Source organism: Melospiza melodia, chromosome 17 (assembly GCF_035770615.1).
Source record: "Melospiza melodia melodia isolate bMelMel2 chromosome 17, bMelMel2.pri, whole genome shotgun sequence".
Taxonomy (NCBI): Eukaryota; Metazoa; Chordata; class Aves; order Passeriformes; family Passerellidae; genus Melospiza; species Melospiza melodia.
Window position 1 is genome coordinate 3,726,114 of NC_086210.1, and position 15,735 is coordinate 3,741,848.

Here is a 15,735-nt window from a genome sequence, read left to right on the forward strand (position 1 = left end):
GGGACAGGGGTTCTGACCCCCTCCTCCCTTCGCCTGCCCTGCTCCTCTTCTGTTGCAGTCTCGGGGTGCAAATAGCACCATGGCTTTTCTCTCTCTCCAGCAAGGCCATCACGTGCCGCCACTTGGCTGGTCCCCCATCAGGGCTGTCTCTGCCACACTCCCTTTTTGGTTCTTGTCTCTGGGATGGGGCACTCCGTTCTCTGCTTCTCTACCTCTGGCTTTGTTTTCCCCTGGTGCATGGGAGCCAGTGGGGAGGGAGGTGAGAGTAGTAGGTGGGAGAAGCTGGCTGGCTGTTGGCCTGTTGGCATGCCACTTCTTTAGGAGCAGCATGGGCCGGGAGGTGTGGCCAAGCTTTGGCCTTGCAACCTCAGATCAGACATGGCGAGCCGCTGAATTTAAGCAAATTAGTCAGCAAGGGAAAAGAAACTAACAAGGATTCCATCAGTAACGGTGAGCAAAGAGGGAAAAGCCCAGGGCTGAATCCCCCCCCGCAGTGGGGCACGGGACATGTGACGTACAGAAGCCCCCCTCCTGGGCGGCGCTCTTGGGGGACCCAAATCCTTGTGATCGAGGCCGCAGCCCGCAGACGGTGTGAGGCCGGTAGCGGCCCCCCAGCGCGCCGGGCCCGGGGCTTCTCAGAGTCAGGTTGCTTGGGAATGCAGCCTAAACCGGATGGTAAACTTCATCTAAGGCTAAATACTGCCACGAGACCGATAGCCAACAAGAATCGTAAGAGAAAGTCGAAAAGAACTTTGAAGAGAGAGTTCAAGAGGGTGTGAAACCGTTAAGAGGTAAACGGGTGGGGCCTGCGCAGTCTGCCTGGAGGATTCAACCCAGCGAGTTTCATTCGTCTGGCGCAGGTTTGGCGGATCCTCGCCTCCGCCTCCCCTCCGTCGCCTGGGCAAACCCCATCCGTGGTAGCGCCGTGGCGGGGGGCGTCGCTTCTCCCCTCGCGGGGGGTAAGTGTCCTCAAAGCACAGCGTTTCTCGCAGGGGTGCAGGGGCTGGGCCCGCTGGCCCCCGGCCCTGCTGTCAACCGGGGCGGACTGCGCTCAGTGCGCCCCGACCGCGCGGCGCCACTGGGCTGGGCTCACAGGCCACGCTGGGGTGCCCGGGGTCCGCAGCGATGTTGGCTACCCACCTGACCCGTCTTGAAACACAGACCAAGGAATGAGCTTGACAGGCAGCACGTGCGCGAGTCAGGAGCCGTTGTCGAAAGCCCGCCCACAATGAAGGTAAGGGCCGGCGCGCGCCGGCTGAGGTGGGATCCCGTGGCGCATGTTGCGCCTGGTAGTCCCAGGCGCACCACCGGCCCGTCTCACCCACCGCCCCTTCGCGGGGCCAGGAAGGTGGAGCGTGAGCGTCCGTGCTAGGACCGGAAAGATGGTGAGCTATGCCTGGGCAGGACGAAGCCAGAGAAAACTCTGGTGGAGGTCCGTAGTGGTCCTGACGTGCAAATCCGTCGTCCGACGCGGGTCTAGGGGCGAAAGACAAATCAAACCATCTAGTAGCTGGTTCCCTCTGAAGTTTCCCTCAGGATAGCTGGCACTTGGCAATGGGCAGTTTTGCCTGGTAAAGCAAATGATTAGAGGCCTTGGAGCTGAAACAATCTCAACCTATTCTCAAACTTTCAATGGGTAAGGGGGCCGGCTCGCTGGCGTGGAGCCGCGCCATGGAATGCGAATGCTCAGTGGGCCACTTTTGGTAAGCAGAACTGGCGCTGCGGGATGAACCGAACACCGAGTTAAGGCGCCCAATGCTGACACTCATCAGAGCCCAAAAATGGTGTTGGTTGATCTAGACAGCAGGACGGTGGCCATGGAAGTCGGAATCTGCTAAGGAGTGTGTAACAACTCACCTGCCGAATCAACTGGCCCTGAAAATGGATGGCGCTGGAGCGTCGGGCCCATACCCGGCCGTCGCCGGCAGTGCGATGCCCGCAGGGGCTAGGCCGTGACGAGTAGGAGGGCCACGGCAGTGCGCCTCGAAGCCTGGGGCGTGGGCCCGGGTGGAGCCGCCGCAGGTGCAGATCTTGGTGGTAGTAGCAAATATTCAAATGAGAGCTTTGAAAGCCAAAGTGGAGCAGGGTTCCTTGTGAACAGCAGTTGAACATGGGTCAGTCAGTCCTAAGCGATAGGCGAGCGCCGTTCCGAAAGGGCGGGCAATGGCCTCTGTTGCCCTCAGCTGATCGAAAGGGAGTCGGGTTCAGATCCCCGAATCCGGAGTGGCAGAGACGGGCGCCATGAGGCGCCCAGTGCGGTGACGCAACCGATCCCAGAGAAGCCGGCGGGAGCCCTGGGGAGAGTTCTCTTTTCTTTGTGAAGGGCCGGGTGCCCTGGAATGGGTTCGCCCCGATAGAGGGGCCCGCGCCTTGGAAAGCGTTGCGGTTCCAGCGGCGTCCGGTGAGTTCTCGCTGGCCCGTGAAAATCCGGGGGAGAGGGTGTAAGTCTCGCGCCGGGCCGTACCCATATCCGCAGCAGGTCTCCAAGGTGAACAGCCTCTGGCATGTTGGAACAATGTAGGTAAGGGAAGTCGGCATGCCGGATCCATAATTTTGGGATAAGGATTGGCTCTAAGGGCTGGGTCGGTCGGGCTGGGGCGCGAAGCGGGGCTGGGCGCGCGCCGCAGCTGGACGCGCGCCGGGCCCTTCCCGTGGATCGTCCCAGCTGCGGCAGGCGCCGCCCACCCCCCCCCACCCGCCCTCCGCCTTGCCGCAGCCAGCGCCCCGAGCGGTTCGCGCAGGGGAGGGTCCCCCGGGGGGGTCCCTGGGCTGGCGCCCCGCCTCGGCTGGCGCCTAGCAGCCGGCTTAGAACTGGTGCGGACCAGGGGAATCCGACTGTTTAATTAAAACAAAGCATCGCGAAGGCCCGAGGCGGGTGTTGACGCGATGTGATTTCTGCCCAGTGCTCTGAATGTCAAAGTGAAGAAATTCAATGAAGCGCGGGTAAACGGCGGGAGTAACTATGACTCTCTTAAGAATAGTTACTAACTGGGCTCAGCTGCAGAAGTCGCACCTCCTCGCGGTCCTGCCGGATGCCCTTGTGGTAACTAAGTCAACTTTTGCCCCAGTGTGAGTGAGGGCATTTACCAGCCCTCCCTATTGCTGGGCTCGCCACCCAATGGTAGTATCACGATCTGCTGAAACAAAGAGTTTGCCGCAGCCTGTTCGCTGTTGCACAGTGCCTTGTCCACGGGCCGTTGATGTTGGACAAAAGTTGGTAGCTCGAGAGAGGGTCGACTACTGACTATTTCTACCCTCACTTGGACTGGTCATTTCTTTAACTTAGCGGACTGACATAATGGTGCAATCTCTAGCTTTGCGTTACATCTCTACTGCAACTCAGACTGACCCATTAGATCTAAGGGTCAATGATGCCAAATCTGTGCCCTCTCTGCCCAGGGAAGAGGGGTTCAATCTTGTAAGTCTAGAGTTTGTTAACTCTGGAATTGTCAAAGGAGATGGTATACATCATGCAGATGTCTGGGAGTTTCTGGGGCAACTCCCTGAGCCATATGAGATCTCCCCTATGGGGCTGGCCCAGGAAGAGGCTGTGAGTGCAGAGGGAAGTTTCGAAGAGCCCAGAACACCTGAGGCCGAAAGTAGGAGGGGGGATACTGAAGAGCCCAAAACACCCGAGGCTCCTTACGGGTCCAAAGCTATTGGTAGTACGCCAAAAACACCGGTCGTATCGATGCCGGACAAACAGCCATCTTGTCCTCAATGTGAGACCCGGTTTACTAGGATGCTGGGGCTGATTGATCATCTTAAAAGGGTGCACGGGCAGAGAAAGATCATTTTCAGATGTGCGAAGTGTGGTAAACAAAATCTAAAATACCACAGTATCTCGTGTCACATCCCACATTGCAAGGGAATGGTGTGTGTGGCTCCCACAGGTGACTGGGTCTGTGAGGTGTGCCATCGAGGGTTTGCCACCAAGATTGGCCTGGGTCAGCACAAGAGGATAAGACATCCTCTTGTGCGGAATGAGGAGCGGATTATTGCTTCCCATCCTAAAGAGTCATCGGCCCGAGGAGCCCACAAACAAGTATGGACTGAAGAGGAAGAGGCTCTCCTGATACAACTGGTGGACAAGTACACCGGTAAAAGGAACATTAATCAACCTTTAGCGGAGCATATTCCAATGAAGACAGCAAAGCAGATAAGCGATAAAAGGCACCGTCTAGTGAAAGGTCCCTCCGCAGAAGAACATGAAGGCCTAGTAGGCGCCGTGGGGATCGAACATCCACCCGAGTCTGCTAAATTGCCGAAGGAGGGACAGTTAAAGCTCCAATACCGCAAGATGATCAAAGCGGGACTATCGGTTGGAAAGTTCACCATGTATCAGGAGGCCTTTGAGAAAATTGTTGATGGGCAAGATCCAGGTCGTGTGGTGAATGACGTATATAACGAGTTTCTTGGTATTCTGGGGGAGCCTAGCCAGAGCAAATCTATCTGTAAGGGTCGAAAAAAGGAGGCATCCCGTGGCGAAAAAACATCCAAGACTACACCAAATTGGATGTGTAAAAGAGCTATCAAGAGGGGCAAATTCTTGCGATTTCAGTTGTTGTTCAAGTCACATAGAAGGCGCCTCGCGCGTATCATCTTGGACAGCACGGAAGCCATTCAGTGCCAGGTACCATCGAGCGTTGTCCACGATCACTTTAAGAATAGATGGGATACATCTGGTACATTTGGTGGCCTCTTAGGTTTCCCTCCTTACAAGGAGGCGAACAATGTGGTGTTCGAGGCCCTAATTACAGAGAAAGAGGTGGATAAGAACTTGAAAGAGATGTGTAAAACCTCCGCTCCCGGGCCAGATGGGATTACTCTGGGTCAAATTATTGCAAAAGACCCGAGATTTTCCCGATTGACTGAGATCTTCAACCTCTGGCTTATTACCGGTACAATTCCAGATGCGCTGCGGGACTGCAGGACAGTCTTGATACCCAAGTCTTCAGATGTAGAGAAGCTTGGTGATATCAATAACTGGAGGCCTATCACTATTGGTTCAATGGTGATTAGGCTATTTTCCAGGATCGCCACGGCGAGGCTGTCCAAAGCTTGTCCCATTAACCCCCGGCAACGGGGTTTTATTTGCGCATCAGGGTGTGCCGAGAACCTCAAGTTGTTACAACTTGTGGTAAAAACAGCAAAAGGAGAGCACAAACATCTGGGGGTCGTGTTCGTGGACATCGCTAAGGCATTTGACACCGTGTGTCATGAGCATGTATTTGAGGGTCTGGTCCAGAGAGGTGTGGATTCACACGTGATTGATTTAGTGAGGGAAATGTATCGTGATGTCAGGACGTACATTTCCGTTGGAAGGGGAAGAACAGACCCCATATACATTCGCTCAGGTGTCAAACAGGGCAACCCTATGTCACCTCTGCTGTTTAATTTAGCGATGGACCCCCTTCTATGTAAACTTGAACGTGAAGGTGAAGGTTTCCATCATGGGGGTTGGAAAACTACGGCCATGGCATTTGCCAATGACCTAGTGCTCCTGAGTGATTCCTGGGAAGGCATGTGTTGTAACATCAAAATTCTGGAGGCCTTTTGTAATCTTACTGGCCTCAGTACGAAGGGTGAAAAATGTCACTTTTACACTTTGGCTTTTACATCAAGCCAACAAGGGACTCATATACTATCAATGATTGTCCCGCATGGGTAATAAACGGATCCCCTCTTAACATGATCGACCCAGGTTCCTCAGAAAGATATCTTGGCACATGGGTAGACCCCTGGACTGGCTTCGCAGACCCTAGATTATCAGAGAAGCTAACTGTTTGGCTCCATCGAATTGGTCGTTCGCCTTTAAAACCTCTCCAGAAAGTTGATATACTCAGGACTTATACTATTCCGAGACTGATATATTTGGCTGACCATACTGAGGTTAAGCTGGGCCTCCTCGAATCCCTTGACCAGTTGATTCGTAATATGGTCAAGGAATGGCTTCATCTTCCACAAAGTACGTGTGATGCGATCTTGTACTCGAGTTTCAAAGATGGTGGTTTAGGTCTCATCAGATTGGTGGCGCTCATTCCAAGTATACAGGCGAGAAGACTGCATAGATTGGCACAGTCTTCGGATGAGACTCTTGTGAATTATTTGAAGGAAATCCATCTGGAACGGTTATTTGAAAGATTGTGGCTAAAAGCAGGGGGGACACAAGAGTCCGTCCCATCAATTTGGGAGCCTCTACCGGCGGTAGAGTTGGGGGGTGATGATGAAGCCCGGCTTGAATGGGAAGCACCCGCTCCTAAAATTTGCTATCCAAAACCATGTAATTGGAGGAAATTAGAATTTCAAAAGTGGATCCACCTGGTATCCCAGGGTCATGGAATTGAAAATTTTGAAAATGATGAGATCAGTAATGCCTGGATAAGGTGGTTTGGGGGCATACCTCACCGAAAATTAATCACGGCCCTACAATTAAGAGCCTATGTCTACCCGACAAGGGAATTCCTGGCTAGGGGTAGACAGGAGAATGTTGTTCAATCCTGCCGACATTGTGGAGCTAGATATGAGACCGTGGCCCACATTGTCGGCAACTGCGCCATCACTCAGGAAGCCAGGATTAAGAGACATAACGCCATCTGTGAAACTCTTAGTGAAGAGGCTAAGAGGGAGTGTTGGGCAGTAGACAAGGAGCCACACATTAGGAATGAGGCAAAAGAATTGTTTAAACCGGATTTGATCTTTGTTAAAGGGTCTAAAGCAGTCGTGGTTGACGTGACAGTGAGGTACGAGCACTCTGAAATCTCATTGAGTGAAGCCGCCTCGGAAAAGGCCAAGAAATATCAGCGCCTTCATAAGCAGATCGAACAATAGACGAATGCAAAGGAAATTGAATATGTTGGCTTCCCCATGGGAGCCTGTGGCAAATGGTTAGGCAAGAATACTGAGGTGCTGACCACCCTTGGTCTCTCTAAAACGAGGCTAGAGAGAACCGCGAGGGCCCTAGCATCTAAAGTACTCTTCGCCTCTGTCGATATTGTACATATTTTTGTAAGCAAAGCTAGATCGACTGTATCTGTAAATACATTGTAAATAAACAAGGCCCCTCCCCTTGGCTGGGTCCACTGGACAGTGGAATCGGTTTTGGGTGGGAGGGGTTCATCCCTCATAACCGCGTCTTAGCCCATATTTGGGTTAAAAATTCTGATTTGGACATCAGGTGGACGGGCCACCTTACTTAACCTGGAAAAGGAACATATACAGTTTGTATGTGTTTAATAAATAGCCAAATGCCTCGTCATCTAATTAGTGACGCACATGAATGGATGAACGAGATTCCCACTGTCCCTACCTACTATCGAGCGAAACCACAGCCAAGGGAACGGGCTTGGCGGAATCAGCGGGGAAAAAAGACCCTGTTGAGTTTGACTCTAGTCTAGCGCTGTGAAGAGACATGAGAGGTGTAGAATAAGTGGGAAGCCGGGCACGCGCTCGGCGGTGCAGGGCGACCCGCCCGCCGGCGTCCCGGCCATCAGTGAAATACCACTACTCTGATTGTTTTTTCACTTACCCAGTGAGGCGGGGGGGGGTGAACCCCGAGGGGGGCTCTCGCTTCTGGCGCCAAGCGGCCGGTGCGCGCCGGCCACGACCTGCTCGGGGGACAGCGGCAGGTGGGGAGTTTGACTGGGCCGGTACACCTGTCAAAGCGTAACACAGGTGTCCTAAGGCAAGCTCAGGGAGGACGGAAACCTCCCGTGGAGCAGAAGGGCAAAAGCTCGCTTGATCTTTATTTTCAGTACGAATACAGACCATGAAAGCGGGGCCTCATGATCCTTCTGGCTTTTTTGGGTTTTAAGCAGGAGGTGTCAGAAAACTTACCACAGGGATAACTGGCTTGTGGCGGCCAAGCGTTCATAGCGACATCGCTTTTTGATCCTTCGATGTCAGCTCTTCCTATCATTGTGAAGCAGAATTCACCAAGCGTTGGATTGTTCACCCACTAATAGGGAATCTGAGCTTGGTTTAGACCGTCATGAGACAGGTTAGTTTTACCCTTCTGATGATGTGCTGTTGCAATAATAATCCTGGGAACCCTTGGGATGGGATGGGATGTGTTATCCCTGAGAGAAGTGAGGCCAATGGAGATCTCTCCCCTGAACACATTGCCTGCAGAACCCCTTCCAGAGCCCAGCTGAAGGCCTGGCCTTTGGGCTGGGATCAGTTTGGTCAGAAGGGTGACCTTCTTTGATAAGGGACACATCCTACTTTAGCAGGGGTCTTCCTCACAATTGGTAATGATTTCAAAGACAGAGCACATCCCTTCTGGGATTTCCTTTCCTTTCTTTGAGCACTAAAGGAGGAATCTCACCCTGGGTTTAGCTACAGGGACAAAAGGCAGAAGCCTTTCTGTGCAGGTGAGTGCCAGTCCTTGCCCACACTTCCTGGAAACGGAACCCTGCCAAGCAGGAAGGAGATCCAGAGGTGAGGGCCTGGTGCAGTCAGATTGAGCAGTCCCACCTGTCCATAAATTCCCATTTCCAAAGGCCTCCAGACAGTCCTTTGTTATGTTGCCCATCCCCATGCAGATGCCCAGGACCCTGGGATCCCAGGGTGCACAGATGTCCCTGCAGTGGGCTTTTCCCAGCACAGGCCAGGACAGCCTGGAGGAGAGGAAACAAAAAACCAACCTGTAGAAGACCCAAGAAGAGACCCTCAAAAAGAGACTTTAAAACAGAGGAGTTCATCATCCTCAGGCAGGATGGGTGGGCTCCCCTTCAAACAAGCAATGTCAGTTTCCCACTGACACCAATCCTTTTCTACAGGATGGACAAATAAGGAGTAAATAAAAACCCACGGAATGTGACATAGATGAAGACTTCCAGGAGCCCAGTTGCGAAGTGTGGATGTTCAGGGACATCACACCATGACCAATATGATCAAGTGAAGCCAAATTTATTATCCCTAAAAAGACTAGATTTATAATAAGTTTCTACTGCCCACGCTTCTCTAGCTAATACATGATTGGTTAATCCTAGCTGTTAACACATCTAAATTAAATGCTGATTGGATCATCTAATTTTTCGTGCATCTTGCTGTGGTTGTCTGGCCCACCCATTGCTTTCTCTTTTTTCTCACTCTCCCAAGCTTGCTGACAAACTTGCTGAGTCCTGATGACTCTTCTTCTTGTATCTTTCTCAAGGATATACTGACCCCATTTCTGAATATGTCCATTATCCATTGTTTGTGAATGTGTTCATTGCCCATTAGTACAAGCAGGCTGGATTGTGCATCGGCCGAATATGGCCATTGTCTAGCAAGAACTCCTCAACCTACAAAAAATCCTCAACACCCCAGAGCCTGACCACGCCCCACAGCCCACCTCAGAAATGATCCACCCAGATTGGGTGGGGGGTCTGATGAAGGAGATGTGTGAGATGGGCCAGATGCTGAAGGAATACACTTCCCCAGCTGGTGAGGAAACCTCCCCCTGCCTCAAAGAGGGAGAGTCTGATGGTGCAGCAGCGGAACCCACAGATGTTACAACTGTCCAAGTTCCAGCTGAACTGCAGAGGCAGTCACAGCCAGCAGCAGTTGCTCTGTGGAAACGAGGCGGTCTAAGATGAAATCAGAGCACCCAGACAAGGATAAGAATGGAGGGCCCTCACAACTCACAGGGGAGCCAATGGTTGAGATCATCACTGAGTCCCTGATGTACAAAAGTCTCTGTAATCTGCACACAGACATTGTACGCACAGGGATGTTAGGCTTATACAACCTGGTTACTCTGGGTCTGGGATCTTATGGGTACAGGTGTCCAGCTGGATGGTGGTGAGGCAAGGAATTTGGGACGCTTGACCCAGGACTCAGGTATCAATCAGATTTTTGTAAGGGAGCCAGGGCTTTTAATAAGTGTCAGAGAGAGGTTTGTTCATAGGGAGAGAATGCAGGAGCAGCACCATAGAATGTGCTGGAAGACTCTTGAGGATGGGATCCAACAGCTGAGAGAAGTGACAGTATTGGAGGTACTCTTTGGGAGGGATGGACAGCATGATAATGACCCCAACAAGGTCGGGTGCACAGGGCAAATGTTGTGGAGCCTGGCAAATCTGGGGCCATCTCAATACGCCACCTTTATTGCAACAATTAATGCCAATACCGGCTGGGAGACAGTGGGTCATGGGGAGATGTTCAAAGGGGAGACAATGACAAGTCAGGGCAGACTTTGCTGAGCTCTGTGCAAGCCCTTTCTCCCAGCCCTGCCCCTGTTGCTCTGTGCCCCCCAGTTTTCCTTTTCTCAGAGCTCTTCCTTCAGCCCCGTGCCTGGAATTTTGCTGGGATCTGGCCCCATTGCTGTGATGAGCAGGGGCTCTGCCCATGGACACCAAGGGGTCAGCTCTGCTCTGAAGCAGTGGGGTCACGGAATGGGGACAGGGGCAAGTCCTGGGGTTAGATTCCATCAGCTCAAACAGCTCCTGAGGCTGAGGAGCTCAGCAGCATCTTCTGTCCCAGGACTAAGGGAGGGTGATGGCCAAAGGCAGTTTGAGAGGGTTTCCTGCTTCACCCAGGGAGAGCAGAGACAGCTGTGCAAGGCAAGAGCAGTGGCTGGAACTCAGTGAAGGGCTAGGGGAGCTGCTCTGTCACTCCGTCGGTCCCCAGCTGCCCTTTTCTGCAATCCAGGGCAGTCCCTGTGTTCCCCTGGAAATCAGCCTGACACAACTGAGAGCAGAGGGACCCACAGCAAAGCAAACTGCTTTAGCCTTTCTCAGAGTCCCAGCCCCACTCTGGCCAAGGACACTCCTGTTCCCCAGTGTACCCTGGAGGCAGCTGACAGCTTGGATGGCATCCTGAGGACACACCAAGGGTCCTGTCCATGGCAGTGCTTGAGGAGAGTGGGCTCATTGCCAGGGTCCCAGGCTGCCCTGCCCAGAGCTCCCCGGGCACAGGGAGCTGGGACACCCCATTGCTGTGCTCAGCCTGCACAGGAGGAGCCCAAGGGCTGGGCCTGGCCCTGCAGCTGGAACTGCCATTGCAGAGAGCCCCTCAGCAATGCCAGCAGCACCTGGGCAAGGCAAGGAGAGAGAGAGAGTTGGGCCTGAGGAAAAGCCTTTCCCTGCCCAGCCCTGCCCAGCCCCTGGCAGGCATCAGCAGGGCAGGACAGTGGCCCTCAGGCCCTGGTCAGCAGGGAATGGGCACATGGCCGCAGAGATGCCCTTCATCTCTGGGGCTGCTCTGCCGGCCCAGGAGGGACTGAGGGCCCTGAGCCCCCAGGCTGAGGGCTGTGCTGGCTGCGAGGGGACACAAGAGCTGTGCTGCTCAGGGTAGTGTCTGCCCTGCAGGGCAGGCCCAGCAGGTGCCACATCTGCCCTGCAGCAGGGCTGCCCTCAGCACTGCCTCCCTCCCTCCCTCCCTGCCCACGGCTCTGCTGCTGGAGCTGCCCCAGCCCCAGCTGCTCCTGTGGCCCCGGGCTCCTTCCCTGCCAGAGCTGCCGAAGCCCAGCCCAGCCCCTGGGCCAGCCCTGCCCTGCAGCTGCTGGGTCCTACAGGGATTAAAGAACAGCTCCCCCAGCCTGCGCACCAGGGAAAGGTGATGCTGCATGGATCTGGAGGCTGGGCAGGTGTAGGCTCTTGCTGAGGTTCCCAGGAAAACTCAGTGTGATGGCTGAAGAACCTCAGCCCCTGCTCTGGCCCGCACAGCTGAGTTTCCATTGCCACCAAGCTGAGCAGGGAAAAGTGGGAGCACAGGTTCAGGAAAGCAGAGACCCAAGCAGGAAACCCCTGCCCTGAATGACCCCATGAAAAGTCCCCTCAGGAATGAGCTGGGCATGAGCTGGAGCTCTGAGCAGCCCTGGCCCACACAGCACCCTCTTCACAGCAGCAGGACCTGCCCTGGCAGGAGTCACTCCATGCACCCACAGCTCACCTGCAGCGTCCATGGGGAGCTGCCAGGCAGGCTGAGAGCTGCCCCTGGCAGGTGGCACATGCCCTGGGCTGGCCAAGAGCCCTGAGGGCTGCAGGAGCTGCTCTGCAGGAAAGCCCTGGGCAGCCCTGACTGCAGCCCCAGCTTCACCCCATGCAGCCATCCCTGGCAGCAGGAGCTGTCCTGCCCTGTCCCTCTGACGGTGCCCAGGGCAACCCCACTCTGCAGCACATCCTCCCCCAAAGCAGAAAGGGCAGCAGAGCCATCCTTACAGTCACATCAGTCCTGCCATCTCCAGCTTTAGGAGGTCCCTGCAGCCAGAAACTGACTGTGTCAAAAACTGGGAAGATTTCTCCATGAATGAGCTTAAAATTGTCCTTCCAGTTCCTTTAAGTCTCTCTCTGCTTCACTGCTCTCAGGTACCTGCAAGCAGTGCCCTCAGCCCTGCTGGACTGAGAGAAAAGCTGCTCATCAGGAGAAATGACTTTTTGTGTTCTTCTTGGTTTCCAAGAGCTCCTGTGGCAGAAGCCCAGCCCAGCTCAGCAGCACAGACACAGCACAAGGACTTTAATGACCCTCTCAGGGCTTTGCTGCTGTTTACATAAGACTCAGTCCCAGAGAGTGTTCAAAGAACTTCTCAGGAACTAAAAATTAAATTTAAACTCCAAAGTTTCTACAAGTTTTAATGGGTCCCACTGAGGGACACAACTGAGGAAGTTCTCCAGGCAGAGCAGAACATTGGAGGCAGTGATGACACGTGGGGACAAGCAAGGGAAAGGTGTCTCTGGTGCTGAGCAAAGCTGGATGTGTTTGAGGAATGCAAAGGGCCAAGGCCTGAGCCCCAGCCCCTGGCCAGGCAGATCCTGTCCCTCCCTCCTTGCTCAGGGCTCTTCCCGGGATGGGCACTGGCATGCGGGGATGTGCAATGCCAAGGGCAGGATCATGTGGTGGCGTCTGCCAGGCTGCTGAGCAGGGACAAGGAGACAATGAGGCCCCAGGCCTGCAAGGGTCACTTGTCCCCTCCTGGCCCCAGGGCCAGCAGCCATGGCCAAAGTGCTGCCCAAGTTGGCTCTGGCAGGGCTGTCTTGCAGCTGCTGCCCATCCCTGTGCCCTGTGCAGCCCAGGCTGTCCCACGGAGTCCCTGCCCTGTGCCTCTGTCCCTGCAGGCTGTCGGCATCCCCCGGCTGCCCCACCTGGCTGGGCCCTTCCTTTGCTGACAGCTCTGCCTCCTGCCTCCCTCTGCCTGCCCACACAAAGCCTTTGGCTCATTATCAAAAGGGTTAATTCATTTTTACTGTGCCTGTGAGCTTTTAGCACAGGAACAAGGCATGCAGGGGCTGCCTTCCCAGCAGGAATGGTTGGAAGACAAGAAGACATCTGGCTCAAGAATGCAGTGATAGAAAAAAGGACTAAATCTGGGAACTTGGGGTGGGTTTTACGGTAATGGATAAATTCTAATACACATTTAGTGACATTGGGAGAATTACATGTTCACATAATGTTAGGAGTTATCCCTTGCTAGACCTCAGGCCTGAATAAATGATGCCCTCTTAAACTGCAAATGTGGGAGATTAGGGACTTATCGGAAGATCTAGTGATGTTACGGGTAGACAGAACCCCTCCCCTTTACTGTTAAAGTTACTTAGCCCCCCATTTTGTTGGCCGTTAACCCCCGTTATATATAACCCTGTGTAACCGTTAATAAATGCCATTTGCCATCCACCACATTGGTGTCTGCGAGTACGTGGCCTGAGTGGCAGGGGCATTGTCACTGTGCCATTCCCGAATAAGGTCATCACACCTCCAGCGGAGGCAACAAAGTGGTGCCAAAACCTGGTACTTTGCCTGGGGGACGGGAATCGCCTGGTCGGGTGAACGACGGCCGCAGCAGCTGGCCCAGCTCGGCGGGGAGGATACTCCCGGACCAGTGAGAGGAATGGAGGCCCTTGCGAAGGTCATTTTTCATGTTCACAGGCAGTGGGGTATTGACTGCAAGCCAGGGGATTTTGCCCTCGTAGTATCAAGGCTATTGCGGATTGGGGTTATTGGGCAGCCGGTGGATATTCTCCACACAGAAATGTGGTATAGGTGTACCAAGGCCCTAGCCGAGGAGGCCATATCCTCAGGCTCGGGGCGGAATCTCAAATTATGGGGGAGAGTCGTGTGGGCTCTACGGAAAACACGGCAGGAGCAAGAAACGTGGAAAGCCGCGCAGAACTGTTTGCCTGTGGTGCCCTGGCTGGGTGCTGGGGCGGCTACGCAGACTGTGGGTGATTGTGATTTTGCTGAGCGCAGGGATTCACAGCCGTGGGGACGCTCTTTGCGGCTCCCAAGCCCAGGCGCGCCGGCTGACGGAAAAGACCGGGCGCAGTCATTTTGGGACGGGCTGTTGGAGAAAGCGCGAGGCACCACCGTTTAACTCGGAGGCGCAAGGCACCGTCATTAACTCAGAGTCTGAGAGCCTGGGCGGAGCCTCCGCCTTCCGCGCCGCAGGGTGGCGAACCCCCGGGTGGGGGGACGTGGACGTGGTCGGCGGGAACAGAGAGGGTTTGCAGGACACCGCACACGCAGGCAGGAAAGAGGGGAGGGTTTTTCCCCAGTTCTCAGACGCGGCACGGACACCGCCAAGCGGGAACGGAGCCAGATCGGGATTGGGACAGCGCAGGCGTTGGTCACAGGCAGAGAGGACGTTCCCAAGACCGCGCCTGCGCCGAGACGAGTGCAGGGGAGGCGCGGTCAGGGCAGAAGCGCCTGCACTCCCGTGATGGCACAGGCAGAGACGGGGCATGGTCAAGGTGCAGAGGGTGCCCGAGGTACCAGCCCTGCTCCGGTCCCGCGGCAGTGGGCACGCAGCCAACCCCAACAGCCAGCTTCCATGTGTTTCACTATCTCTTTGTGTGATCATCTACAAGACATGTGTCTCCTCAGAATCTTGTCTTTTTGTTTCTTAACTACTCATGTTTTTTAGGTTTCTTTTAAATCCAGATTGCCAGTTTCGTGTTTTTCTTCATTTATTATTTCTTCAGTTATTATACAGTACCTCAGCCGAGAATTCAAGAGGTTTGCTGTGTTTGAAGAATTTCTCTCCTGACAGAAGTTTTGGAGGGATTCAATTCTTTAATAGTTTGATTGATCTTTAATCGTAAGGTTTCCTATTCATAATTGCTGTTTTTAAGAGTCTTGTTTTAAAATATATTAAGTAATGCACATCAATTAGAGTTTGAACTCTTGCCAAGTTCTAGCTCTACTTGAATGGAATGATTGAGAATCAGCCCAGATGTTTTCTGCAACAAGAAGTATTCAAGTCGTTTTGGCTTGGCAATTTGACCATATATGATAGCTGAGCCTGATTTCAAAGGGAGTTTGGAGAAACATGAATCTGGACATGAGTTCTACAGTTCTCTGTTGTTTCAAGGTTCATCAGCTGTCGCAGACTCTGGGATGACAGTTCAGTGTTGTAGTGACTGATAATTGTATGATTTCAGATGTGTTATTGGTTATGTGTATTATCTGATTGATTGCTAATTGTTGTTATCTTACATTTCCCTATGCAATATTGCATAGAGACTGAAACAGAACAGATCAATGTTTTATTTTCACATCAGGACCCATTCTTCACCTCCAAGATTTTGAGATAATCCTCCAGTCCCTGTGGGGACATGGATTTGTTTGTGTTTTAGCAAGTGCAAAATTCCAGGTAGACCTCAGTAAATAATGTCAAATTTGATCAAGTGCATGAGAATGCTGACAAGAAGCATGGGCAAGAAAATGCAGACCATTCCACAAGGAAAAAAAAAAAAGAAAAAAAAAAAGAAGAAGCACAGATGTTGACTGCACAGAGATTCCAACCCTTGTGCTTCA

The 15,735-nt window shown here is 53.4% G+C and overlaps 1 pseudogene; it reads left to right on the plus strand.

Moving 5' to 3' along the window:
• The first annotated feature begins 362 nt into the window (after window positions 1–362).
• LOC134426168 (28S ribosomal RNA) lies at window positions 363–8,378 on the plus strand (annotated as a pseudogene).
• Window positions 8,379–15,735: the final 7,357 nt, after the last annotated feature.